Source organism: Amblyomma americanum, chromosome 4, assembly GCF_052857255.1.
Source record: "Amblyomma americanum isolate KBUSLIRL-KWMA chromosome 4, ASM5285725v1, whole genome shotgun sequence".
Lineage (NCBI taxonomy): Eukaryota > Metazoa > Arthropoda > Arachnida > Ixodida > Ixodidae > Amblyomma > Amblyomma americanum.
The window spans coordinates 9,523,572-9,535,798 of NC_135500.1; the positions used below are offsets into that span (position 1 = coordinate 9,523,572).

Sequence of the window (12,227 nt, forward strand, 5' to 3'; positions counted from 1 at the left end):
TCATGTGACCTTGTCACGCCATCACAACCTAAACACCAGACTATGAGAAAGCTCCCGACCATGGCTGGTGGCGTCAAATTTATTTAATGTTGCTCACAGGCTCATCTTACATAGGAGGTTTATCTGAGTCGGGTAGTGCAAATGAATGTGGAAAACATTAGAGAAAAAAAACGATTGAAGAGAAACGTTATAAAATAATTAGCAGGGGATACTCAGCAGAATGCAGGTAAATTGTAAACAAAAAAGCATTACACGGGTTTCAAAATTTGACGAGATGGAAATTGAACATGATTTTTCACAGAAGTTAGCCAAAGTACAAATTCGTTCATATTATACAGGAGTAAAATTACCTTGTAGAAGCACATAAAACGAATATATTAGGCAATTATGGCCGTTATCATATCTCGAAACGTGGCAGGATTTCTGGTGTTAGTAACTTCGTCAGGAAGGCTTTTCCAAAGGCTTATCGCACGCGGTAAGGCACAGATGTTAAACGCTTTAGTACCACAAAAAGATGCCTCGAGTTGTTATGATTGCGGACACCATGTGCAGTACGACATAGCCGTGACAATGGCAGTGTCTGACTTTGAAGTCTGAAAACAATTTTACGAAATAAGCACAGGAGTGCAACTGTACGACGTGATTCTAAAGATTCAAGTGACAGCGATAACTTGATGTCGGTGACGCTGAAATGACGGTTACAATCGCGAGCGATGAATCGTGCGACACGGTTCTGTATGGATTCGAGACTACATGCTAGTTATACTTGGTGAGGTGACCAGATGGAGGAAGCATTTTAAAGTTGCGGAAGGACGTCGAATGTCAGATGGCGTACCATAAAGATTTTGTTTTAAGTATAACAGGGTTCGTGAAGCCTTAGATGCGACTATGTGCGCTGACAACTGAAGGTTTGTAGTAATGTAAATGCCGAGACATTAATATGAAGACACCGTTGTGATTTGGTGTCTTTAGAACAATAGGTGAAGGAGGAATGTCATAGTTTACGGCTGAATGTCACTAATTTACACTTATCAGTGTTCACCGTTATTTACCTTTACAGCGCCAGTTTGTTCTATGGTCCAGATCTTAGTGTGGAGCAAGATGATTGCATGGATTCAAAATTTTACGGTATATAATAGAGTCACCCGACAAACAGACGGAAGTTAGAGGTCATGTCTTTTGCCAGATTGTTAATATATATTAGAAATAGTAACGGACCGAGAACACTGCCCTGGGCAACACTAGACAAAACTTCCGAGAGGAAGGACGAGCAATTATTTACGCAGGTGAATTGCTTGGGAAATGTAAGAAAGTTTGTAATTTATAATAGTAATGACGAGTCAATCTTTAATGAGGAGAATTTGACGATTAAACAAAAATGTGCTACCCGATCGAACGCCTTCAAAGTCAATGAATACACAATCAGTCTGCCGGTTATCGTTCATGTTAGAGAGACCATAGTGAGTAAATTCCATAAAGTCTATCGCACTACCGTATTTTTTTGAAACCATATTGTCACTTAGTGGTGGCGGCAGTCGAAGCAGCGATGAAGACGGACGAAAGGGTCTTCTAAAAGAAAACTGTTTATTGGGCCGACTTGCACCCGAAATGGACTGAATCACTCGGCGGCGGCGAAGCGACAACCGTGCTCGGCGGTCGTCGAACAGAATGCCCGCCGCTGTCGGCCGTGCACAATTTAAAGCTGATAGCGAACTTTCGAGATAAAGCGTGGAAAGTTATTAGAACATTCCGGAACGACGTAGAATCAGCTCTGCCTGGTTGCGATCAATCGAGATAAATCTAGTCGCGTCTTGCATCGCAAACAAAGCGATAAAGTGGTGTGGAGGCAGATTTCAAAAACGAACAAATACTGCAAATATTCGCGGCATTACTCCCCTATCAAAGATGCATCGACCCGATGCATTAAAACAAATAATGCGACTAGTAAGAGAAAAACGCATCTTGCGAAAATAGAGCATAAAAATGCAGCGGCCTTTAGCGCGCATAATACGGCTTCAGATGGACTACATGGACAACTTCTGGTCGTGCGGGGCGTCGCTGGGATGCAGTCATTGCTTCAGGGATGACTTCATAATCCCGTTCACCTAGCCGACAAAGAACCTTGTACGGGCCGAAATAGCGGCGTAAAAGCTTTTCACTCAATCCACGGCGGCGAATGGGCGTCCACACCCAGACTTGGTCTCCTGGCTTGTATTCCGCGTTGCGTCTTCGTAGGTTGTAGCGTCTGGCGTCGGACCGCTGCTGATCTTTCATCCGTAATCGGGCAAGCCTCCAAGATTCTGCGCGCTGAAGGTAGGCGGCAACGTCGACGTTCTCTTCTTCTGTAACGTTGAGCAGCATGGCGTCTAGCGTGGTCGTGGCCTCCCTGCCATGGACGAGCCTAAAAGGCGTCATCTGTGTGGTCTCCTGCACTGCGGTGTTGTAGGCAAAGACGACGTAAGGCAGGATGACATCACAGGTTTCGTGTTCGGCATCGACATACATGGCGAGCATATCGGCGATGGTTTTGTTTAGGCGCTCGGTCAGTCCGTTGGTCTGCGGATGGTATGCAGTTGTCCTCCAGTGGCTGGTTTGGCTGTAACGCAGGATGGCTTGCGTTAGTTCCGCCGTGAATGCTGTTCCTCTGTCCGTGATGAGCACATCGGGGGCGCCGTGTTGAAGAAGAATGCACTAGCTTGGTTTGGGCTAGTTGGTAACAGTTCTTAGAAAACATAGCGCAAAAAGGACACGGACGGAATAGCGCCTGTCCCGTCCACTTCTGTGTCGTCCGTGTCCTTTTTGCGCTATGTTTTCTAAGAATGCACTCCACGAAAAATTTGGCGACTTCTGCTGCTGTTCCGTTCGGTAGGGCTTTCGCCTCGGCGTAGCGGGTCAGTTAGTCGGTCGCTATGATGATCCACTTATTTGCAGATGTTGACGTTGAAAAAGGGCCAAACAAGACCATGCCGATCTGCTGAAAGGGCCTTGAGGGAGGTTCAATGGGGTTCAGAAATCCTGCTGGTCGTGTGGGAGGGGTCTTTCGTCGCTGACAATGTCAGCAGGTTTTCACATAGTATGCGACATCGGCAGGCAGTTGGGGCCAGTATTATTTGCCTTGAATGCGGCGGAGGGTGCGAGTAAACCCGAGATGTCCGGCTGTCGGCTCGTCGTGTGAAGCCTGTAGAACTTCTTCGCAGACACAAGCAGGTACAACAATAATGTAGGCTGTTTTGCTCGCTGTAAGGACCTCATTCTGCACACAGAAGGAAGACAGTCCTCGCTTGAATGAAGCGGGGAGTGCACAAACCTTGCCTTCCAGGTACTCGACGAGGCCTTTTAGGTCGAGGTCCGAGCGTTGCTGCTGAGCAAAAGAGCTGGGGCTGATGGGTCCCAGGAAGGCGTCCTCATCGTCGTCCGGCGGCGGTGTATCTACAGGGGCTCGTGAGAGGCAATCGGCGTCAGAGTGCTTGCGTCCGGACTTGTAAACGACGGTGACGTCAAACTCCTGGAGACGCAGACTCCATCGAGCGAGTCGGCCAGAGGGGTCCTTTAAATTGGCCAACCAGCACAGTGCGTGGTGGTCGCTGACCACATTGAACGGTCGTCCGTAGACGTAGGGGCGGAATTTTGACGTAGCCCAGATGATCGCAAGGCACTCCTTCTCAGTTGTCGAATAGTTAGCCTCGGCCTTGGAATGGGAACGACTAGCGTATGCGATGACTTTCTCCAGCCTTTCGATTTTTTGAATGAGGACGGCGCCTAGGCCCACGCTGCTTGCGTCGGTATGAACTTCAGTATCGGCGTTTTCATCAAAATGCGCAAAGATCGGTGGGGACTGTAAACGACGCTGAAGTTCCATGAAGCCTTCTGCTTGCGGCGCTTCCCATTTAAACCGCACGTCTGCCTTCGTCAGTTGGGTCAGGGGCTCGGCGATGAGCGAAAAGTTTTTCACAAATCGTCGGTAATATGCGCACAGTCCGAGAAATCTGCGCACTGCTTTCTTACCGGCCGGCGGTGGAAACTGTTCAATAGCAGCTATTTTCTGCGGGTCTGGGCGTACTCCCTCCTTGCTAACGATGTGGCCTAGAAACAGCAGCTCTTCGTAGGCAAAGTGGCATTTCTCTGCTTTCAAGGTTAGGCCAGACGACTTGATTGCGTCTAGTACTGTTCGAAGTCTTTTGAGGTGCTCTTCAAAGTTCGAGGCGAAGACAACGACGTCATCTATATATACCAGACAAATTTACCACTGCAGGCCTGCCAGGACTATATCCATTACTCGCTGAAATGTCGCTGGTGTGGAACAGAGACCAAATGGCATCACCTTGAACTCAAACAGCCCATCCGGAGTGATGAATGCTGTCTTCTCGCGATATCTTTCGTCGACCTCAATTTGCAAGTAGCCGCTTCTGAGGTCTATCGATGAGAAATATTTGGCTTTGCAGAGGCGGTCCAGTGTGTCGTCGATGCGGGGGAGGGGGTAGACGTCCTTCTTTGTTGTGTTGTTCAAGCGGCGGTAATCCACGTATAATCGAAGAGTACCGTCTTTCTCACTAGAACAACCGGTGCCGCCCATGGGTGATTTGAAGGCAAGATGACGTCGTCGCGAAGCATTTCTTCGACTTGGTCCCGGATGGCTTGTTGTTCGCGCGGTGACACACTGTAGGGTCTTTGACGGAGAGGTCGGACCTGTTGATCTGTTATAATGCTATGCTTGGCAACTGGCGTTTTTCGCACCTTCGGCGATGTCGAAAAACACTCACGGTAGCTTTGAAGCAGGTTGCGGATCTGGTCTTGTCTGTTCCGGTGCAGGGCTGGGTTGATGTCGAAAGTGGGCGAGTTCTCTTCATCAAGCGAATCTTCTGCGGAGAGGTCGGAGAGGGTGAAGGAGTCTCGTCCTTCAGATATTTCGTCGAAGAAAGCAATCGTCGTTCCTCTGCTAATGTGCCGGTACTCTTCGCTGTAGTTACTAAGCAGTACTTCGGCCTGGCCATTGCGGAAAGGTGCGATGCCTCTTGCGATGCTCATTCTTCGGTCTAGAAGCAACTGCATGTTCCCCTCGATGATGGCTTCAGCGTTAATGGCTTTCGTGGCGCCTACGGTCACGATAACGCTTGATCGGGGTGGGGCGCTCACTTCTTCCTCCAGGACACTCAGGGCAACGTGATTTTCCCCAGTGCTCATCGAAGCGATGGCTTTGTCCGTCGAAAGCGTGATCTGCGTGGATCGGAGGTCGATGATCGCCTGATGCTCATTAAGGAAATCCATACCCAAGATCACTTCACGGAAGCATTGCAGTAGCACAACAATGGTGACAGGATATTTATGTCCTTTGACAGTCACTCGCGCTGTGCATCGTCCTGATGGCGTAATGAGGTGGCCCCACGCGGTGCGAATTTGTGGGCCGTCCCAAGCCGTTGTGACTTTTCTCAGATGCGCAGCTAATGTTTCATTCATCGCCTTGTAATCGGCTCCTGTGTCGACTAAAACGGTAACCTTCCGGCCGTCGATAGTCACTTCTAAGTCGGAAGTCCTGGCTCTTGCATTGCATGCCGCTCTCGGTTTCGGGTCACGGCTTCGTTGCGTATGCGAGTCGCGGGTGGGGCGTGTGGTAGAAGCTTTTCTGGGTGGCGGCGTCGTTTTGAGGGCAGTTTGCGTCGTGGTCGGTGTTGTCATTTCGTGTGGCGTCGGTGCAGCGAGTGTCGGTTCTTCATGCGGCGTCGCGGGTGCAGCGTCTTCATGGGGCGTGGTCGGTGGAGGATCTTCAGCGTTTCGCTCGTGAGCAACCTCATCTCCATAGGTTGCTGTGTTTAGTTTCCCCTACGGGGGCTGGGAGACCTTCCTCGTACCGCGTCTGCGTAGCTGCGGCGTGGCGACGCAAAGCGCGAGGTTGACGGCGATGGTGAGCGCGAAAAGCGGTTCGGCGTGTACTCCTCTCGACGCAGGTGCTCGTCGATTTCCTGCGGACGCTGTCCGAAGCGTGGTCGTGGGGCGTTAACGTCAAATCCTCGAAGACCGGATACGTCGCTACGGGCAGCTACGAAAAATATGGCCGGCCTCACCGCAATGGAAGCACAACGGCCGGTTGTCGGAAGTCCTCGAGGCGTCGCATTTCCTGGGGCTTGAGCGTCGGTCATAGGCTGGGCGGGCGGGGGCTGGGAGGCGGCGTTGTGGAACAATTGGCTCATCTCGGAGAGGACGTGGAGGTTGTCGTTGGGGCTGGGCACTCCTTACTGCAGCGGCGTAGGTCATGGCCTGGGGTTCTGTGGCCGTCGGGATGCCAAGTGCCTGTTGCACTTCTTCCCGTACCACGTCCACCAGAGTCGCGGCTTGTGGCTGTGGGGAGGATGGGAGTAATCAGCGTAGCTCCTCTCGGACGATTTCGCGGACAACTTCCCGCAAGCTGTCGCCGGTGGTGGCCGGCGTGTCCAAACGGATTGCAGAGGCAGAGGAAGGGCGGTTGTACTGCCGAGCTCGAACGTCGAGGGTCTTCTCAATCGTGCAGGCTTCTTGCATGAATTCCTCGACTGTTGTTGGCGGCTGGCGGACGCGGCTGCCAAAGAGTTGTTCTTTTACGCCGCACATTAAAAACTGAACTTTCTTTTCCTCGGTCATCCCGGGGTCGGCGCGGCGAAATAGGCGCTTCATCTCTTCGGCGTAACCATGGACGGGCTCATTGGGAAGCTGCATCCTGGACTCGAGGAGTCGTTCGGCGCTTTCTTTCCTCATGACACTGGTGAATACCTTCAATAGTTCTCTCTTGATTAGCTCCCATGTAGTAAGGGACGACTCGTAATTTTCGTACCACGCGCGTGCGGAGCCATCCAATGAGAACACATATCCAATTTTTGCCGCATCATCTCACTTGTTGAATGACGCTACGCACTCATATTGATCAAACCATTCTTCAGGTTCTTCGCCTAGGGATTTATTGAAAGTTGGCGGCACCCGCGGCTGCTGCAGTATGATCGGTGTCGACATCTTCGGCGAGGTTGCGGTGCTCGTAGCAGCGTCTTTTCGCTGTCTGGTGCGGTCCGGCAGTTTCCCGAACTCAGGCTCCTATCCCTGGAGACGTCGGCTGGCTCGCTGAGCTGCTGGCTCGTCCTCGGGTGCGAAACGCTGAGGGCTGGCTTCACGACGTGAAGGGGGCGTCCGGAACATGGAAGGCTACCCAGCAACTCCACCAGATGTCATGTAGTGGTATAATCTATAATAGTGATAACGAGTCAATCTTTAATGAGGAGAATATGACGATTAAACAACAATGTGCTACCCGATCAAACACCTTGAAAGTCAATGAATATACAATCAGTCTTCTGGTTATTTTTCATGTTAGAGATACGGTTAAGTGGAAGCCCACGGGGCCAATGCCCCCCCCCCCCCCGCACCTGTTACCAGGAGCGATCATGCCCGGGGAGGGGGGGAGTCGAGGAATGTACGTCGAGGCGTGACGCCCGCTTAGGGTGAGAGCTGCGCATTCCACTGGGCTCGCGACAGCCCACGAGGCCAATGCCCCCCCCCCCCCCGCACCTGTTACCAGGAGCGATCATGGCCGTGGCGGGCCCTGGGCCCCGCCCACTTGCACATACGGTGCCACTGCACTGCGGTTGGTTAAAATTGGGCAAGAGCTAGATTACTCAAGCTCCGCCCAATTATCGAAGGGGTTACAACCCGCGGGAAACGACGACTTGGGACGAGCGCGCCGAGTCTCAAGCTCGGCCGTTTTTAACAGCCTTTTTTAAACAGCCTTTTTTTAAACTGCCTTTTACTCACCTGCCTTTTTATGTCAGTGCCGTCTTTAATAAATAAGTTTTGCTTTGAGAAGTTGGAACTGCTGCCCCAACCGGCAACTTGTCGCCGGACGAAGACCTGAAGTACTCTTCGTACTGCTAAAAGCCGTCCCCATCCGAAGGAGGGCAGGAAAGTTTAACTGGTGCCGTGACCAGGATCGTCTGAGCGGCTTCCTGCAGAGCGGTTGAAGGCAGTACCTTCCTGAAGGTTGACGGGCACAAAATCTTGGTGAGAAGCCCCGGGGACCAAGGTCCAAGTGAGGCGATACCCTTGCGCGAGGCCTCGGAGTCAAGGCTCCACGTCAGCGCTGACAGCGAGGAAGCGGACCGACGGAGCGCCTGCGGCTGGCGACTTCTGCGGCACCCGCGGCTGGCGACTTTGAAGGCCGGGAGGATGTGAAGTGCCTGCTTCAAGCTACAGATTCCGGCCACACTTCTGCGCCTCAGGACGTGACCTGCTGCTGCCACGAAACAAGTGCCATGACCGACAGCCCGACAACGGAGTGAGTTTCCCCATTCTCACTTTACTTGCCTCGGGAGTGCTTGAGCCGTAAGGTTAGAATTACGCAAGGCACAATGGCTACATTTAGTTGGTGAAGTGGCTGTGGCTATGGGTATGAGTATGAGTATGGCGCTCAGCGCGCAGAAATGTCAGAGGCTGAGCGAGCCAGAGAAAAGGAGCGGGGCGACGCTATTATTCGAGAACTCAAGCGCCAGTTGGCGGTAGCCCAAGAGAAGCTCCGGCAGGAGAGGAAGAGAATTGAGGAGGAGGAACGCTCACGGAGAGCGGCGCGTGTACTGCCGAAGACGGCACAGGCACAGTCACACACTATCATCGCAAACGACGCTGATCAAACGCTGATCGTTGCGGCGATTAAACAGGATAGCGGCAGCGGCATTCATTCGGTGCCTATTGAGGACAGTCAGGAGGAGAACCAGGTTCCTCCAGACGGTGCAGTGATCAGTAGAGTCGAGGAGCCGCACGTTGTGCAGTCAACCACGGGTGTTGACCCACACAAACACCCCTTGATTCCCAGAGCGGAGGTGGGCTCTGCGCATGTGCCTGGGAAAAATTCGACCAGCAATCAGACCATACAGGCCGAATATTGCGAGGCAGCCGAGCATGTGGTTAGTGAGGCTAATGCCGCAGATGAGCGCAACGGCATGAACGGCTCAGCCCATGGGGTTGCCCACTCCGACCTTTTGTTACCAACGGAAGCAACAGCATGCCGGACAGGGCTTGGCGAAAGTGGAATGTGCGTTCAGACAGCATGCGCCGCACTCACAGCTGCGTTGGAGGAGCCAGCACCGCAGCTGGGTAGCCAGGGCTGTTCGGAGCCAGAAAACCCAGATTGGTGCACCGCGGTGAAAGGCTGGCCTGTATATGAGTGGAATTTGAGCCACGAAGACTGCGAGGTCCTTCCGTGCCCTGAGAAAAGCGAAGTAACAATGGCGCTTATAAGGGCGAACGGTGACGCATGCTGCGATATCCTGGCGGGTCTAGTCGACAGGCGGATCGCAAGCCTAGAGGTCGCTGGTGATGAATTGGTTCAGCGGAAGATTCCACATTCAACGAAGCCTTCTGGCTACGAGCAATTACAGCCTTTCGCGGAAGCTTGCGCCCCATATGCGCAGACTGTCGGCGGCTCCACCGAGGTAGAAGATGGGCAATGCGACCAGAGAGCAGGGCAAACGCCAGAATGGTGCACGCTGCATCAAGTAATCTTCACTTCTATGCGACCGGGCGGCGTATTCGATCCTGGTGGTTAGCGACGAACGCCTAATGAATGTATTTAGCCTTAACCCACTCTGCCACTGCCAGGCTGCGATAAGTGTGAAAACGACCTGTGGCTCGAGCACACGATGGGGCAGTGAGTGAGAGTGGGGGAACGTGAAGAGTGACTCTTAAAGTGATCGGACAGTCTCATGCCAGTGTGCTAATTATGTTCTGTGTGAACTATTTTCCGTTGCGGCGTATATGCCACTTCATGAGAACTGGAGTTGTATGTTTTCTTCATTCGATATTTAGTTCCAGTGTTGTTGCATGTATACTTTTTCTGATTTTAGCAGAGGGTTTCATTTGTGCTTGTCATCCTACAAATGAAATGTGTAAACTATGCTTGCGTCTGCATGCCTGAAGGAATCTTCCCTAGCATGTTTTTTTTTCTTCCCAATTGTTAGTAGGACGCAGAAACATTTTTTTTTGTTGGTACAGCGACCAGTGGAGGCCGGGTCCCCTGTGCTTTCGCGCGTTTTGTATGTTGTTGAAGGCCGGATTCTTTGTGCTATTGTGGGCTTCGGTATGTTGTTTGTACAGCAAGTGTCCCCCTAACATTCTTGGTGGGGAGGTGTTAAGTGGAAGCCCACGGGGCCGATGCCCCCCCCCCCACACACCTGTTACCAGGAGCGATCATGCCCGGGGAGGGGGGGGAATCGAGGAATGTACGTCGAGGCGTGACGACCGCGCTTAGGGTGAAAGGCGGCACTAATCCTTTCTGTCCCGACGCGTGGCAATCGGTGGATCGAATGCGCATGCAGCGAGCTGCGCGTTCCACTGGGCTCGGGACAGCCCACGGGGACAATGCCCCCCCCCCCCCCCCCCCCGCACCTGTTACCAGGAGCGATCATGGCCGGGGAGGGGGGGAGTCGAGGAATGTACGTCGAGGCGTGACGCCCGCTTAGGGTGAGAGCTGCGCATTCCACTGGGCTCGCGACAGCACACGGGGCCAATGCCCCCCCCCCCCCCCCCCCCGCACCTGTTACCAGGAGCGATCATGGCCGTGGCGGGCCCTGGGCCCCGCCCACTTGCACATAGGGTGCCACTGCACTGCGGTTGGTTAAAATTGGGCGAGAGCTAGATTACTCAAGCTCCGCCCAATTATCGAAGGGGTTAAAACCCGCGGGAAACGACGACTTGGGACGAGCGCGTTGAGTCTCAAGCTCGGCCGTTTTTAACAGCCTTTTTTAAACAGCCTTTTTTTAAACTGCCTTTTACTCACCTGCCTTTTTATGTCAGTGCCGTCTTTAATAAATAAGTTTTGCTTTGAGAAGTTGGAACTGCTGCCCCAACCGGCAACGTGTCGCCGGACGAAGACCTGAAGTACTCTTCGTACTGCTAAAAGCCGTTCCCATCCGAAGGAGAGCAGGGAAGTTTAACTGATACCATAGTGAGTAAATTCCTTGAGATGTCTATCACACTACCGTCCTTTTCTGAAACCATATTGTCAAGTAGTGGTGACGGCAGTCGAAGCAGCGATGAAGACGGACGAAAGGGTCTTTTAAAAGAAAACTGTTTATTGGGCTGACTTGCACCCAAAATGGACTGAATCACTCGGCGGCGGCGAAGCGACAAGCGTGCTCGGCGGTCGTCGAACAGAATGCCCGCCGCTGTCAGCCGTGCTCAATTTAAAACTGATAGCGAACTTTTGAGATATAGCGTGCAAAGTTACTAGAAAATTCCGGAAGAACGTAGAATCAGCTCTGCCTGGCTGCGATCAATCGGGATAAATCTAGTCGCGTCTTGCGTCGCAAACAAAGCGATAAACTGGTGTGGCGGCGGATTTGAAAAACGAACAAATACTGCAAATATTCGCGGCGATATTGATGAGAATAAAAAAAGCTGTTTTTTTAAGATTGCGCGCAACGTTTGAAGCAATGATATGTTTTAGTAGATTACATACAATACTTCTAGTATAAGGAAACGGCACCATGAAGGCAATGTCTAAGCCGATAATGATGCAAAAAAGACCTACAAGTGATTTCAAAGCAGCCTTGTGGTTGCCACATATCTCCATTGTTGACTAAACTCAAAATCGGGAAATTAAAGAAGTTGTATGAATTCAAGCTACTGTCAACTCTTAAATCTGAAATACGTAAAGGCGCACATACTTTGAAAACATTGCCAACTCTGGTAAGTAACACATCTTTACGCTCAATGAGGCACACAGAACTTTGGCATGTTCCAAGACCTCGCACAAATTATGAATTTAAAATGGTTCAGTCTGTAGCATTCCACGTGTTTTAAACAAATACCACTTCACTATGGGCTCCGTGCGCTGCAGTTTGGCGCGCGCGAGTGGCGCCACCTGGTTAACAGCGGTGGCGAAAGGCGGACGCTGCCAACGCAGCTCTCTGGTTCAGTTTGCAGTGAGCGAGGCGAGCGGTGAGGTGTTTCGTCCGAAGGCGAAAACAAACTTGGATAATTATGGGTGCTCTACCTACTGCTGTGTTTACTCAATGTCATAACAGCTACAAAAACACTGCAGTCAAGGTACCAATATATTTAACCGCTTTTCTTGGACATCGTGCATGCTCGCTCATGCAGAGAGGGTATGGTGGAAATGAGTGCACTGTGGAATTAAATTCATGAGAGTGAACTGGGAAAGGGTTTACATTGACTGAGGTGTTTCGAACGTGACATCATTGGTAGGAGCTGCTTTA

General features: G+C 51.7%; 1 protein-coding gene across 1 annotated transcript in view; it reads left to right on the top strand.

Annotated features, from left to right (window-relative positions):
- Positions 1–12,227, top strand: part of LOC144127734 (protein ced-11-like) — a 105,755-nt gene that overhangs the window by 64,793 nt on the left and 28,735 nt on the right. The window lies entirely within an intron of this gene.